Raw genomic sequence first — 17,930 nt, forward strand, 5'->3', positions numbered from 1 at the left:
TCCCTCAAGAGGGACCATCTAAGAGATCTCAAGATTTCACAACAGACTGTCTAGAGAGATATCAAAAAAGTTGGTGGAAAGATCCCTGTGAGGTTAAAGGGACCACTTTTCACACTAGCAATAAACCCATCTCCTCCGTTAATAGACTCTCTTGAAGGAGTTTTAATTGGGCCTTTGGAATTCTTTTGTACTCTTTTTTGACACTATTTGCACCTTAGAGCCCTGATGCTAATCCCCTCGACTACACCTTTTGGGTGCATGTCGAGGGGAAGTGTCCATCATCCAAGCACCGAGATCCTCTAAGCCATTGTCAGTCAGCACTGGGACGCCTTGACAGAGGACTACAACCGCAGCAGATGCCAGACCTTCCACCCCCGTATGGAAACCATCATTGCGGCTAAGGGCTGCTACATTAATGATCAAGAGAGCTGAGACAATAATCTACATATATAGTAGTAATTTTGTTGAAATTCTATTGTTAATTAATAAATTATAACTTGTATTCAGGTATTATATGGTATCATAAAGAATGAATTATGAAATAACCATGACATGAAACGAGGAATTTACAGCCGCCAAAAAAAATACAGAAACTAAAAAAATGAAAAAAACCCCAGAAAATACGAAAGTGGGATAACATTATTAAACAAAAAAAAATAATGTTATAATTAAAAACTTGTTTGGGGTCCGTGGGATAAATGATTGTTGTCGTACCCCGTATTAAGTAATAACTAGAGTTGTTGTGCAAGGTTAATAGTAAATGGACTTGCAAGAATTTTCAATCTGATGTATTACCGATTGCTGTGCAATACAGGCGTATTTTGACAAAACACGCAACCACTCATAGTATATGACGTCACTATTGCTATAATTTTCAATTTAATATATTGTACCGACTGTTTGGCAAGAAAAACAGATTTTGACGAAACACGCAACCACTCATCTACTATGACGTCAATATCAAAGGCGTAGTGGAAGTCAAACATCAGTCGTACACGCGCTATGGTAAAACCTTGTAATTATAATAACTTTGGAGTTGAGTAGTTTGTAATGAAAAAACTACGATTAAAAAAGAAAAACGGAAAAACGATTGTTGCTCATTCTTCATTTTTTTCAATATTTTATTATTTAATAGGACACGTTTGAAGTATGCATTATGGTCTATCTTAGGTATAAAACGTTGTAAAAGTGCATGATAACTAGAGTTGACATGTTTGTAACGAAAAAACTACGTTTCAATTAGAAAAGGAAAAACGGTTGTAGCGTGTGCTCTTTTTAAAAATTTTTTTTTTTACTCATTATTGAATCGGTCGTCTTAGTCTTAACTTCAGCAAAATGATGTATGCATTATTGCCTATCTTTGTTATAAACTATTTTAAAAATGCATTGCAAATAAATATATATGAATTGAAATATACAGTATGTCCAAAAATTGATGGTGGTATTAAAATATCAGTTTTATATTTTAAAAAAATAAATATTTTTGGTCGGAATAAAATGAAATTTGGCTGATACAATCATTAGACAATATTGAATTTTTCTGATACAATTATTTTCAATGATTGCATCAGTAATCTCGTAATGAAGGGAAGATCCTGATATGAGCAATTTGGGCAACCGCCAGGGTGGCATGAGTACCTGCAAAAAAAAGTATTGGTTTCCATTCATCTCCTTTGGACTTTGATTTCCTTATTTACAGTTGAAGTCAACATCATTTTAGAATGAAAAAATCTGGCTTGGATGGAAGAGAGCTTATTTATTACTCAGGAGCTGACAAACTTCCCTGACTTGCTATCAAAGAGTACGCCCTTGTTTGAGCTGTTGGTATTTATTACACCTTGTAGTAGCTGGATAATTGGGAATTATAATGTTTCAGGGGCGTAAATAGGATTATATTTTAGGGAGGACATAGTTTTTGGAAGAAAAAAAAATCAAAAATCCATGACTATTGACAAAAAATTTCAAAAAAAATTAAATTTTTTGGAAAACAATTTCAAAAATGCATAGTTGTACCACAAAAAAAAATTGAATTTAAAAAATTCAAAACTTTACAGCTGCTCACAAAAAAAAAAATTGAAAAATGAAATTTCAAATATGAAACTTTCTGGATTTTTTTTTCAAAAATCAATAGCTATTCACAGATTTTTTAAATATGTATATATTGATAATTTGGGAGTGGGCTAGAGCCACCCCTCCGGACGCTCCTGTGTTTATTTTATTACTATTATTAAATAAATATAAGGATCTGGGTACATAGTATAAAAGAATATAAGCATATATTAAACTATTTAAAATGATTATCATAATTTAGAATGATGTAAAAAAAAAATACAATAGATCCATTTAATAAAACAGAGAAACATTTGTTTTGCAAAGGATTACGGTTGAATATAACATTAGAGACACTTTTATTTTTCTATCTTGTTAAAAGACATATGTACAATTGTTTAAAAATAAAATTCATTCATCTATAGAGTTCATGAAACGTTCAATCATCGCCTTAGTTATAACTGGAATGGGGATTTTCTTTAGATCTGTAGGTGTACATTAGCCACGTCTTTACCTTTATTGTATCACGAAAACCTTTCTCAAAAAACAAAAAACAACAACGATAAAAAGCCCAAAATCATCTCGTAGTTACGTTAATAAATCAATCATACCAACTCCTATTTATTTCTTAAGAACTCCCAGACTCTCATTGTTATATTATTTCACTAAATTTTTAAAATGAATTCCATATGCCTCAAGGTTAATAGAAATACAAGGTTATACCAACAGGTTTTTCCGACTGATGTTTGACTTCCACCGTGCTTTCTAATAGTGACGTCAAAGAGTATTCCCTTTATCAAAAGTAGCTATGTATCGCCTTCCTTGACTGCTACAGTTAGAGTACTGCTATTATACTCTATGACATCAAAATTGTTATGTGTTGCCCAGCATTCGGTACGTTACATCAAATTAAAAATTCTGTCAGGCCCAATTACATGATGTCATAACCTTGTATTTATATTAACATTGCATTTATATTTCATGATATTAAAATCCAACATGGTAATTTATTCGATAATGTAATATAATATTTTTTTTTTTTTTTAATATTGTCATTCGTTAGGTACACATTCGTACTTCTATATGATATTTTTTCACACTTGTAATAACATAGCCAATTAGAGTAAATTATGAAATGATATAACAAGTCAGAGGAAGGAATCGACACCTGACAACAAAATACATAGGATATTTTTGTGTTAGCGAGGTAACGCCGTGTAGCAAAATAATTTTAATAAGTGTTGCTTACACTTTATATTCGAATTGTCCTCCAATGGAGGGAGTGACAAGCCAGGCCGTGGGTGAGTGTTTCTATCCGTACTTTTCTAAAGTGAGAAGATTAAATGGGATTTCTACTGAGGTCATACAAAAGAAGCAGAGAATGTTTTCTTTGTTCGTATATAGGGAGGGGAGTGCAAGTCCATATTGGAACCATTTTGGCGGCAAAGTTGTGTTAGGGGCTGACATGAATGATTTGTGGACATATCTGTAAGCTTTCCCAGTCGTCAGCTCACTAACATTGTCTTTATCTTTCTTCGAATGAAGAAATCTTTAATTGTCTTAAATTTGACCATTCGAATTGCCATGAAAAATGGAACACGATGGCGAAATCATTTGTCAAACATGTTTCTGGTGGAAACTTTTACTGCTGCCACTAGAATCAAGCTATTTATTTCTCTGTAACCCCTCTTAAGTTCTAGGAATTAACGTGCCTCTTCAATTATCAAAATTCATCATAACAAAAACAAGACAAGTGTAAATAAAAAATAGTTGTTTTTCATGGCTTATTCATGATTAAGCACCTTTTTGTTTGAATTAGAACATTCACATATACTTTGTATGTAAACACTTATAATATCAATTAATTTCTTCAAAACGTGGTCATTGAGTGAGAGTTAGTGTTGTAGATCGTAAGCAAATTCGGTGTGTAAAAAGCACGTAAAATTAAAATTAATTAGAATGTTTGAAGTTGTGAGAGATGAGGGAAATAAAGACTAAAGTCCAATTCCGAATAAAGCACTGAAGTCATACATTGCATCATATTTGAAGGAGACGCCATCTTGGGGGCTCAAAGTTGATATTTTTATTACAAAAAATGGTCTAATTTCCGAAAATTCTTTATGAAACTTCATCGAATGGCTTTAAGAATAAAAAAATACTTTACTTCAGCAATGAATACCATGTATGTGCCTATAAAATGAGACTTTTTTTAAATTTTTTTGAATGTTTATGGTGAAGAAATGGTTACAAATTAAATTTTCAAAGAATGTACCGTCTCTAGTCCCCATCTTTCAGGCAATTTATTGTTGCCTTTCCAAAAAATTCTTCGTCTTTGGCAGTAAACCAGCCATCGATCCATTTTTTGGCTTCAACTTGCCAATCAAAGCGTAAACCATTGAGTGCGTGGGCCATCTATACAAACAAGTGATAATCGGAAGGCGCCAGGTCTGGCGAGTAAGCCGCATGAGTAAGATGTTCCCAGTTGTACGATACAACAAGCTGGTGGGTGGCTATAAAGAGATGCAGTGCTGTGCTGTCATCAAGGAAATTTACCGTGTGTTGGTTGGCATCATATTTTGGCCGTTTTTGGCGTATAGCATAGTTTAAATCGGCCAATTGTTGTTGGCAGAGATCCCTATCAACGGGTTGACTGGGTTGTAGAATTTCATACCATATGTAAAGTTGATAATATTGTAGAGAAAAACGCGTGCAAGGAGAAGGGGGGGGGGAGAAAGACTTATGGTATCATTGTTTAAAATACTGATGTGATTATCAGCTGCCAGCTTTATTATGATTTTTGAGGGTATAACAAAGTATTTATTAGCAAAATGTTGAATGAAGATATATCATCACATGACATCATTATGAACCATATTCTCAAAATAATAACTAATGAAACAACAAAGTAGAGTATTTCGATATATATTTGAAGTTCCAAGTTATAAAAGAAGGCTTAACTTAAATATAATCTACATACTAGAAAATAAACCATCATACATTTATGTTAAATATACAAAATTAAACAATTATAATCATACAACTAATAATAACAATAAATTATAAATACAGAATATTAAAATAATAGATTGATCCAAATAATATTTTCTAAGTCTGGCATCGGAATTCAGTTAAATACGTCATAACTTTAGGTTGCAAAACACAAGACAGACGTGGAGTTTAATCAAAAAGATCATCACCCTTTTTTCCTAATGTAGAAGTTGCTATATACAATTGTGCTCATGATAGATATATCTCAACGAATGAGATCTAAGTAATTATTAATAATAAAGTAAATGTCAAAATCATAAAATAATGTTAGATTTAAATCCATATCTTCTTCCAATCTTAGTACGAACAGCTTTTAGAATCCCACTTTCATTTATTTCATGTTTATCTAAAAAAAAAAAAAGTGAATCCATGCAGTCAAATTTTAAACCTTAATTACTTATCTTAGATATAAAAATAAGACTCCTCAGACAAACTAGTTGTGAACCATCCAAAGCTATTACCCCCGTTGTTGTGACTATTTAAGCAGTTGTTTTTGCCTTTTTTGAGTTGTCTATCCCAATTATTTATATTTTTAGCTAAAATGGAATCATATTTTATGATTAGATTTAAAAAAAATGAATACTTACTGTTAGATATTTTATACTTTTAACTGATAACTTTGATTGTAATTTGGTGGGAATGACTCTAAATATGCTGAAAATTCTCTCAACTTGGGCTGTAGAGGATGATGATCTCTCTAGACTTTAGGCACAGTTTCCTGCTCAGTCTCCACTCTGGTTCTGGTCTGGATGTCCTTCCGCTTTGGCTCCCGCCCGGTAAGTATCGGGTCACCCAGCTGGCTCGTGAAGACGACAGGGTACTCTGGGCCTCCGTCCACAAACTCCATCTCCTCAGTCTTGCTCTTCTCACCTCCCTGGACATTGTCGCTAGTCTCAGAGTCCTCTGCAGAGGGAATATTGTTGTTGTTGACTACAGAGAGCTGCTCGGGAGAGAAGATTGGTCTGATATCGAGATTAGGAAGTCTTATTCCACGAGAAATCCGTCCGCTGGGGTAATTTGATGAGTCGCCATTATTTTCTGTGTCTGCAGTAACTTTCTCTTCAGCAGAAATGGACTTTTCAGATCTTGGTTCAGGCAGTAAGGCCTCAACTGGAGCAGGGTCATCGGGACAGGAGGAGGCAGTGACTGAGGATGAGGATGTAGCAGAGGAAGTTTTCTTAACAGCAAAGTTCAATGTTGTCTGCTTCTTATGATCAATTTTCACTTGATACTTGCAGCTGGGGTCATTCTTATGGAGTTTAACTTTGTGATCATTAAAGTTGTCCTTCTGTATTTCCTTCTGACAGATAGAACAAATCACCAACTCTCTGTTAAAATGCGTTTTCCGCTTCCCGTGATACATTTCTGATAATTAATAAATTACTGCAACAATCCACTCTAAAAAGTACATAACTATTATTTATGTCCCTTTTAAGCAGTCATAATTTAATTTATCTTGTATTCAATGAAACAAATTCTCACGCTCTTAAATATTTCAAGAGTACTCCATACGAAAAATGTTGTGTGCGTCTTTTTTTTTTTTTTTGGCTGTAAAGTACTTCACATTTGCAACCAGTAACGTTAAACGTAATATCTAACTCAAATATCCACTCAATGTGAAGTACTTTAAATCCATACGAAAAATGTTGTGTGCGTCTTTGTTTTTATTTTTGGCTGTAAAGTACTCTTGAAATAATTGCAGTAATTTATTAATTATCAGAAATATATCACGGGAAGCGGAAAACGCGTTTTATATTCAAAGGTTCAATCATTTATATTTATAAAATGACAGGCAATATTTGAAAGAGATATTACGGTAAATTACAGGATTTGAATTCAAATTTCTGCGATGAATTGAGATACCTGAGAGTGTTAACTGTAGTTTAAAACCTCCGTTTTATCTATTTGACGTAATTTGGCCCCAATATTGTCTTAGAGATATAATTTATTAATTTACTAATTCTATAAATGTGCCAGTGAATTTTGGCTACTTTAAGTACAATTTGTGGTGCCTCCAAAGGGTTAATCAGAATCATTTTTTCATTTAAATGAACTATAATTTGTTGGAAAATGTATTCCATGTTCAATTTTGAGAAAAATTATCTAGCTTCCTTTTGGGTGGACGTGCTACAAATATGTAATTTTATTATAATGACTCAGTACTATTATGAGTTGGTCATAAGTTACATATATATAATAGATTTTAATAATTAATTATGACTTAATTCATCTATATTTACATACCTATATGATTGGTGGACGGTTGAGTAAGGTGTTTTTTTTTGGTCCGCTGAAGCGGACAAAGCGCAATACTGACGTACGGCCCTGCTGACAAGTAAGGGTAATCGTCCTTCTAAAGCTGTGATGGCCCAGAAATTTGATTGAGATTATTATGAATAGTTTAATTCTAGACAGGGGACTAAAAACACATTTATATCGACAAATCCGACAAGCCATCTGTTTCTCGGCCGGTAAGTATTTCCAAATTCCTGGGCCTCCATTTTCAGAAATCCAGACAGAAGGTGACGTTATTGTAGACATTTTATTCATTTATCTATCGACTATCACCATCTAATATTATATTAATATTGATATATTAATTGATGATAATGTTCTTGATACAAGAAGATGTATACTATTTAAACAATGATGCCATGCGTATTTATTCCTTCCTCCTCGTATTATTCTTCATTCAAAAAAAAGTTATAAGCTTCAAATAACATACCACCATATGTCTGTATGAGAAGTCCATCTTTAATTTTTATTATAAAATTGCCAACTCGAAATTTGCAAAGAAAATTACAAAAACTGCTTGCACTAATTTTGTACAAAAAAGCAAAAAAAAAAAGAAAAAAGAAGAAAGTTATGAAAAATAATGTTGTCAAAAAAATAACCCTCTTTAACTGGCCCAAATATTGCGAAATAAATGTTTAAAATGTTCCGAAAATTGGAAATAAGAAGTTGTAGTGTTAAGGTCTATAATTTTATATTCCAAAGACATTGTTTTGTGACATTTCTTCTTTTAAATTAAAAATTTATCTATAACGAAAAAAGAGAAAAAAATATTCAGAAAACGGTAGATATTTTTATTAAATATCAATATTTATTTGTCAAATTGATATGCAAACGAATTTCCAAACAAATTTCATTTTATCTACGAATCCAATGTTCCATTGAAAATCCATATATATATATTTTTTTTTTTTTTTTGCATCTGAAAAGAATAAAAACTCATATTTTCACGGATTTCATTTTTTCCCCTAACTTTTTTTATTTTGAATAAATTTAAAAAACGTCGTTATTTGTATAGTTGTTTTTTTGAGGCGCACGTCACTTTTAGATTAATTACTCAATCCCCTATCAAGTCTCCTTGAGCTCAAAAAAAAATAAATATATATATTTTGAATATAGAATAAGCCCCTTAAAATTGGCACCCCGTCTTAGCCTGGCCAGGTTCAAAAGAGTTACCCATGGAAAGTTTCAGCCTCTTAGGCCCAACGGTGCAGACAAGAACTGTATCATATACATTTTAACAAACATATTTTTTTCAAAAAATATAAAATGTTTTTGAAAAAAATATTGTTCGTCTCTAACTTAATTTACGACCTCATGGTATAGGTATTTCGACCCCATTTGGGGTCGAGGTCCACTGGTTGGGAACCCCTGGCCTACAAGTTTCTAGTAATATAAAGTGTCACACTTAATAAATTCATTATACATGACAGTTAGCAAACGGCTACACCAGACAAGTTATTAAACTTCATTGTTATTAAAAGTTTTTCTAGTTAGGATGTTTTAACGATGAGTCAAGTGAGCCTTTCATAATTGAGTCTTTTTGATGTAGGATCTAACATAAGAAATATGTAATAGCATCGTGTTTTTAGGTGTTAATTATAATCGTAGATACTAAACAAATACGTATGAAGATCTTTTTTTGTATTTCATAGATAAATGATATTTATCTATGAAATAGTTATCCACTTAACATACCGATTTAGAATGTGTTTTTGTCGTTAAAGATTTATTAATCTACTCTTGTATCTAATTAGACTTTTGAATATTGTTGTAAACACTATGACTTTAGACAAGACCGATTTTTTTTTGTAGTTGGAACCTGAACAGTGTTTTTTATTTTCCAAAGCTGTTATGGGTACAAGTCTGCCGGTACGTTATCCTTTCTTTTTCTATCTTGAAATTGGAGACAGCGGCAGCAGATCCTTTTAGATCAATTATACAAATTACCTTTCAATAAATAAGGAATACTTGTTACGTCAGGCGTAGGGACGCGAAGTGAAGCTAAGAATATATTGGAGAGGAGAAGGATTACGACTCTTTCAAGTAATTGGGTTAATTGGCGCTTCGAAGGGTAACCAAAGTAGATGAAATGTCTGATTGTGTGGAAGGCCATACTTTAATAAAGAAAATAAGCATTTTAAAATAAATTAAAAACGTGAAGGTTTTTAATAAATATATAAACATTTAATAACTAACAAATTTAATTGTTAACAAAAATATAGGAACAAACTTGTAAAGGATACTCATGGAGAGTAATGCCCAAGAATTAGATGTGAAAATCGTGTGTATTTGGGTATGTTAAAAATAATAAAAAATCAACGCGGTAACCCTGACAATATAAGGAATGTTTTTGTTTGGAGGAGAGGGGCTTCAATCAGCTGAAAGAAGGGGAAGAAAGGAAATAAACAGGGAATTTGTCAATAATTATTCTGATGCAAAGCATTAGTGAGCGCCGACCCGAGAAATATTCAAAATTCTTGAGCGGGAACACACTTACTGTTTTGAATAACAAGCAAGAGCGAGAGTGCGCTCGCCGTTTTAAAACGTTTTCTACTTCCTACCAAGGTTAACAGAAATACAAGGTTATACAATAACGGGTATACGATTGATATTTGACTTCCACCACGCTTTTAATATTGACGTCGTAATAGATGAGTGGTTGCGTGTTGCGTCAAAATCTGTTTGTCTTTCCAAGCATTCGGTACGATACATTAAATTGAAAATTACAGCAATAGTGACGTCATGGACTATAAGTGGTTGCGTGTTTTGTCAAAATCCGCCTGTCTTGCCCAGCAGTCGGTTCAATACATCAATTCTAGGTAGCCGCATTACATGATGGTCTAACATTTTATTTCTATTAACCTTGCTTCATAAGAAATAAACTCAAAAATTTGTGGTATAAAGATTCATTTTCAAGATTGCAAGATTAGACGGTTGAAGTTATATCTCAAGATAATCGATAACCGTTTTTCCATAGTGTATCTCTGACTCTTTGCTGTTTTGATTAATGAGTTTGCCTATCATGTAGGTGGCCACTCTAAGAAGACTCAGATATCTTCTATCACTTCCCTCAGAATCACTGCTAGGTCCTTCTTGTCTAGAGATTACGAAATCTTCATTTTTTATAAACGAATTTTCCCAAATGAAATACGATTTTCTTATATTTTGATGTAGTAAATTGATACATAAGTTCTCAAACTTGAGAAAACTTTGTTCAAGCTCAAGCTAATTATCCGGCTGAATTGGGCGCTTCTTCATGAAACCTTGTAAAAACATTTCCCCTAAGACAGTGGTTCCCAAACTTTTTGTGCCTAAGGCACATCAAAAGAGAAATAATTTTTTTGACAGGCCTCTTTTATTTAAACGAATCATGGTTGTCACAAATCGTAGGGCACACTTGAACTTGCAATATGTTCAACTCTTAATTGCAATCATAAAGAGTTTTCTAATTCAAATACACCTGTACGAGCGGAAAAATGAGCATGAGTGCGCTCAAATATAAAGTGCGGGGTTTGGAGTATGTATGTTGAATTTTGAAATTGTTTTCGAAAAAAATTTAATTTTTAATTTTTTAAATTTAATTTTCTGTAAATAGGTATGGATTTTTGATAAAAAAATCGTATTTGAAATTTAACTTTTTACATTAAAAAAAAAATAATAATATTTAATTTTTTGTGAACAACTGTCGTATTTTTGATTTTTTTCCAAAAATTTAATTTATTTTTGAATAGCTATGGATTATTGAAATTTTTTCAGAAAAATTTAATTTTTAGATTTAAAAAAAAAAAAAAATCCAAAAACCAAGCCATCCGCCAAAATATAATCATGTCTACTCCCCAGAAGCCCATGTGGGATTTGGAGTAGAATTGAGGATTGACATCGGAATCATTACCATTACTATCTATCTATACCATTGCTGGATACGGGTTGGGATTCGTGTTTATTTCCTTCCTTTCACGATTGATTGCAAGCAATCTAGTAACACGCAGTGACAGCTAACTTACTCTACTCCCCAACATTCTTCAAATTGTCAAGGTGATTACATTAATTTTCGGCTTCTTTTTTTAACATACAAAAAGATCATATTTTTACAACCATACTTTTCAAATTCGATTTGTTCAACTCGAATCAGATCTTTGACGTCGTACGACAATACAATTTCCGGGCTTTCTCTTTTTGAAGGAAGGCCTAGAGATGTAATCAAGATTGTATGTGATAAATTAACCGAAAGATATACAATTAGTTGTGGGTATAATTGAACAAAAAATGCAGTTGAGTGAAGACGATTATTCATTGTTTTGTTATGTTTTACAGATAAGTAATACATGTTAAGTCATGAAAATTCTAGAGACTTGGTATAATCACGCAGAGTTTTGATTCCCACATGCATACATCACGACGACCTATTAAATAAGAAAGAGCATAGAGATAGAACACATAGTGGCATGACCATGCATGTAAATTTGGTGTGTTTTTTAGCGGGCCCGTTAATTTGTAATTGGTAGTATAAAAACGAATTTTATTATCTTAGGCAGTTGTCATTATTAAGGAACTCTATGGAAAGAGCAGTAAAGGGAAGAATAAATAATTCAATCTAAAAATAATGAAGGCTATGCTCCCTACACCGACCTGTAATATCGTGTTATTGTTGTGACGTAAACACAACCCTTATTCTTCTTTTTTCACTAAGGGGTAGAGCCCTTTAAGTAGAGTTACTTCACCGGGCTATCCCTTATGACGATAGCTGACTTCCTCAACTGTTTGAGTCACGGCCCAAAACATTCAAAATTCAATACTATATTTTAGGTGAAGAACTCGTCAAAGGCGATATATTTTGTTAAAATACTCCTCTTTTGCGCTGTGGATTACAAGGATAGTTTATTGAGCTGAGAGGATGAGACTACTTTTTTCATTTACAAGGGACAAATTCTTTGGAAGGCAATGGGTACTAAAAATGAAATGAAATCTTTGGAAACCATAATATAATTTTCCATAATAATGCTCTAAACATTTTAAAGAAATAAGGAATTCCAACTCTCAAGCCATTCCAACATTGTTTAAACATCTAAAACCTAAAGATCCCAGGCTCATCAACAACCTCTAACAAAACCATTTTCATTTGGGAGGAGAATACTGAAATTTAATAAGTAAGGAAAATCTGAAGCAACTTTTTTTATTTCGAATGTCAGGTAAAAAAGATTTCCACAATTTCAGGGTCATACATACTTTACTCCTTATTTGGAACCTCTTACTTTCGAAAATAGAGATATAGACTTGGTGGACATGAATCTAATTTCATCAAGAATATGTTGTTGTCTAATTAATCTATTGCGCCAGGAACTGTTTGTATCAATTTGCAAAAATAGAGGCTATATTCAAATATTATATAAATCGATAGAAAAGAAATGAAAAAAATTATAAACTCAATGACTGAAGTAGCGCTTCCACCAATTACGTCGTCTATAAATGTCGCCAAATGTCATAAAATTTTATTTTTTACTGTGTCTTAGTATGTTAGTATAAGATTATTAGGAATGCAAACTGCGATTATCAAAGAAAATAGAGTAGCTTCTTCTACTTTCGGAAGACGAAGAATGTGTAAACGAAATCAATCAAGTTAAAAGATTATTATTAAAGTAAATTCTTCCATTTTTTCATTATAATTAAGCACAATAAAATTATTTTTTTAGTATTCATTTATTGTATTAAGTTCTTTTTGGGTAATTTCAAATATGCCACAAGGGGGCGCTGTAATCTCGTGATCTCTTCTTATAGGGCTCTGCTAGGGGGGAAATGGCCTGTTCAAACTGGCTGCGTGCCTGGAGGAATATGTATACAAGTATATTTTTTTACAATGGTCATACTAATGCTTTAAAATTGTTGGAGCTTACAGCAGGAGTTACTATGTTCTGGATTATTTTGGTCAACTATTTTTTTTTCTTTCGTCTGCTGTGGCGACTTCAAAGAATTTCACCTTCTACTAATCAGTATCCTCACTTTATGTACTTTATCTCTATGCTTGAGATACTTGTGTAAATACAAATTTAGTCAAAACCATTTTTAAATATACAAGTATATGTCGAGAAAAATATATCTAGCAATTAAGAAGATATATTAGAGGCAATGGAAATAATTATGGAGCTATGCAGGTTACAAAATAACCTGAGGAGGAAAGGATGGTCTTCCAGTTTTGACTCAAATCGATACTAATAAATGGAATATTTACATACGTACATAGGACGCACGACAAAAAATGGGCACTTAAGCAATGAAATATTGAACCATTTTTGATTCACATTTTTTTTTTTTGCCACCCCAAAAAGGATATTAAGGATATACACTTTTCCTTTTCTAATCTCACAATGTTATTTATCCATACTTTTTGCCACACTCTATTCATGAGCACACACACGCTCATGGTTACACTTTATATTTAAATGTTCTCTACTCAAGAATGAAAGAATACTGGGAACAGCTTTAGATACTAAAACACTTTTCAGTTTCCAACTACAATTGTAAGTTTTACATTATCCTATTTTTTTCATCTATACTCATTAATATACTTATCGTTCATAGCTACAAAAGTAATCAAAGAACGAACATTGATGAATTATTCTTTTTAGAATTGACCTTGAAACTTCATTAATTAATTATTTGCGATATGGATATTACCATTTGACAGCAACGCATACATAGTGATGAAAATCCTTTTATAATGAGCATGTTTAAAAAAATAAAGAGAAAGTCAATATGGTAACCCTGAACAGCTGGGGAATGGTTTGGAGAAGATCAGCTATAATCAGCTGTGACAAGGGATGAAGGGGAGAAGGATTTAACAACCTCATTGGCAAGAATTACTCCGATGTCAATACTCAAATCTACTCTGAGTCCAACAAGGACTTACAATTATAACTCTGCAACAAATCCTCAGGGTTAGGCCCCGTCTTTTATGGGCCTTATTGAATATTTAATCTGGTTTCAAATATAATTGAGTCTATTTAGGAAAGGGTGTTCACTACTTAGGAATTAAATAATAATGACAACTGCAAAGGAAAAGAAAATTCATTCTTAGATTACTAGTTCAAAAAAAAAAAAAAAAAAAAGGCACCTAAAAAATTCACAGCATTTCAATCACTACGCATAAAGCATGTCCCACCGCTATGTGAAAATAAAAGAAAACAAAATTTTACCGTGTTACTCCTGATAATTTGAAGAATCCTAGGATGAGAACAGCTTCATGATGTTTTATTGGATCAGCTGCAAGCAGCCGTGAGTGAAAGGAAATAAACAAAAAACCCACTCCGAATATGGAAAGAACATAAAGGCTAGAATTACTCCGACACCCATCCTCAATTCTACTCTAGGTCCAACAAGTACTTACACTTACGACTAAAACTCCCGAGCAAATCCTCAGTATTACTTTTCGTTTTTTTACTTACTTTTAATTGCTTTATACTAAGATGTTCTCTCTTTAAGTATAAAAAAATAATAACAACTTTGGAAAAAAAACACCTTGTACAGATTGCCAACTAGAACTGCTCCACACTCTATAGTATGGAACAGTGGTTCTCAAATGGGAGTACTTGGAGGTACTCCAGGGGTTCCTTGAGATTTTGAATTAATATTTTACATGTGGTACATAACTCCGGGGTATCAATTTTTTGAGAATAGATATGAAATTTTTTGTAAATAGCTGTGGATTTTTGGATTTATTTTCAAAAAAAAAATTATAGGACGCCCAATTCACTAAAGCTAAAAATGTTTTGTGCTGCTAAGGGGCTACTTGGGTTAAATAAATATTTTACATGTAGTACATCACTAAAATAAGGTTGAGAATCCCTGGTCTAGAAGATTGAGATTGGATAAAGATGGCTCGAGAAGGACTTGTCCTAGAAAGAGGCATCATTATCTGAGCAAAACTTTTGGGCCTTGGAAGATGTATGACACAAAGCCTCATCCCGAGTCCTTCCGTACATAATTTTCCTGGGGGTAGTTCCCCTTCAACTTCAGGAAGACGGTTCACCTCCAAACCTTGTGGTAATGTAGTATGCCAAAGCATAAACTTTTTCCTGGGTTTGAAGAAATAAGTACCATCCTCTTCTCATCAGACGCTACGACGTCCAAACCCATAACATAAGCAACAGGATACTTTGATATAAAAGTCCCCTGAATCTCATTGGTTAATAATGGGAGAAACTGTCATTTCAGCAGACAGGACCTGGTCCTTTTAAAGATCTTGCTTCCTGAGAAAATTTCAGCGTAATAAAGATCTGACCCCTATTAATTTTTTGCTTGCTGTGCTCTCTTTTTTCGTCAGATTCCAAAAAATATACATCCTGTAGGTTGCATCTATAAAAATCCTTACAATTGTTCAATGTCATATTTTTTTACAGAGTTATAAGGTCAATTTTTGGTGGAGAAGTAGAAGTATGCCTCATTGCCCTATGGAACCTTCCTAATTGTGTTGAGTCTTTAGGTCGATTTTTGGTGGGGTATCGACCAAAAGAAGCAAAGTAGAATCATGAAATCCTATTCCACAAAATCCACGAACACCGATACAGACAACAGGGAAGGGTCCATAGGGGACCAAATAGTGTTGGATCAGTCCTAGGACTAATTGCTTTATCAGTCTTTTTTCCCCCGCCGCTTTTACTCTTTTTTATTAGTCCAATCTTTTTTTTACCATTCAACGGGCATTAGGACTGATAAATCGATCTTTTAGTCTTATGGTCCTAGCTATCTCCTTATTTTTTTAACTCATAGCTAGGATTGAAGAATATAAGTTTTAAGAAAATATTGAATGTATCTCCTACAGCGAGCCCGGCAGTATAAATTATGGTGTTTATGGATCAGAAATGACGTCATGATACATTTTATTAGTATGTAGAAATGGAATCCTGATCCGTCGATACTGTATATACCTTGGGAAATAGAAGTAAATCCCGGCGTTACCCTTCCTCTTCCTCTATTTCCCAAAGTATAAGCACGATAAATCATTCATATCCTTAACACATCCATCACTAGTGATCGATGACTCATCCCCTGTACCGACTGCCTAGCCACAGCCCTCCACACAAAAACTACTAAGTAGGTTAGAAACATAAACCGTATGACGTCACTAAAACCTCTTTAAAGTGGAATGAAATGTCTGGAGATGAATTTACAGAGAATGAAATTAATAGGAATGAATTTCATGGGAATGAAATCCCCTAGCACCCTCCTACAGGTATTTTGCCCCATTGATGTACTTCAGCGACTCAAATGACGTAGTTAGTAGTTACTATGTAATTTCAGCTGTTGTAGTTTCTACAAAAGACCGATAAGGACCGGTCCTAGGACTGAATTTTTTTTTTAATTGGACTGAACTGATAGGAAATGAGATATAGTTCTACTTTGCTCATTCCTCCTCCAAAAATCGACCAAAAGATAATTTCAACATTTCCAAGATGAACATTGACAGGCAGGAATTACTTTTTATGTCAATCCTCAATTCTAGGTACTCCGTGTTCAACAAGGACTCATATTTTTTAACTCCCGAGCAATCCCTCATTGTTACTCTCTGTCTTTTATGAGCACACGGTTCATGGCTCATGGTTTTATACTTAGAAATTCTATCATCAAGAATTAAATAGTAATAATAACAGTTTTGGAAAATAAAAATCCTAGTTATATTGTCAATTACAAAAAGCTTTCTAGGACATATATATATTTTATACACCTCTATCAATAGAACATGTAATTTGATTTGGACGGATATACAAGTTTTAATTTAGCTCTTCTTTGAGTGTCAGGGGCGTCTTCAGGGACTTTAGCCTCCCCGCCCCAAAAATTAAGGATTTTTTACTTTTAACTAGGAAAATTTAAAATTTGATTTTTTTTTTCTAAAAATCTAATTTAATTTTTCAAATTATTTTTCCTAAAAATGAAAAAAAAATTAATATTTGAAATGCAATTTTTTTCAAATTTTTTTTGTGCAGCTGTGGATTTATGACTTTATTTTTGAAAAAATTTACTTTTTTGAGATTAAAAAAAAAAAAAAAAAAATCCAAGCCCCAATAAAAAAAAAATATATATATATAATTCAGGGGACGCTCCTGAGTGTAGAAAGAAATTCAGATGTCTTTCTTTGAACCCCCAGAACTGTTACTGTTTAATTAATTATTAGTGATTCGAACAAAAGAGGAAAACATAATAATTATTCATTATCTTCCGACATGCTTCTGTTACCTGTAACTATGTGCATAGCTCTCCTTGAACCTTGCTCTAGTCTAGATTACAATTAATATTCCAGATCATTGTATGTTGTGGTGAAATATAAATATGTATAAATTAATAAATAATAATCATTTATACATAAATGAAATTTCTTGAAAAATAGGTAGAAACTTCATTTTCCAATGTTAAGAAAACTGTCTTTATAAATATATTTTTATGTCTGTTATCAAGTGTATTTAGAGTACTTATAATTATCATCATTATTTCTGTGTCAGTCCTTATTTATTCAGTCCAGTACAGTCTTAGGACGGGTCATATCAGTC

This window comes from Lepeophtheirus salmonis, chromosome 11, assembly GCF_016086655.4.
Source record: "Lepeophtheirus salmonis chromosome 11, UVic_Lsal_1.4, whole genome shotgun sequence".
Classification (NCBI taxonomy): domain Eukaryota; kingdom Metazoa; phylum Arthropoda; class Copepoda; order Siphonostomatoida; family Caligidae; genus Lepeophtheirus; species Lepeophtheirus salmonis.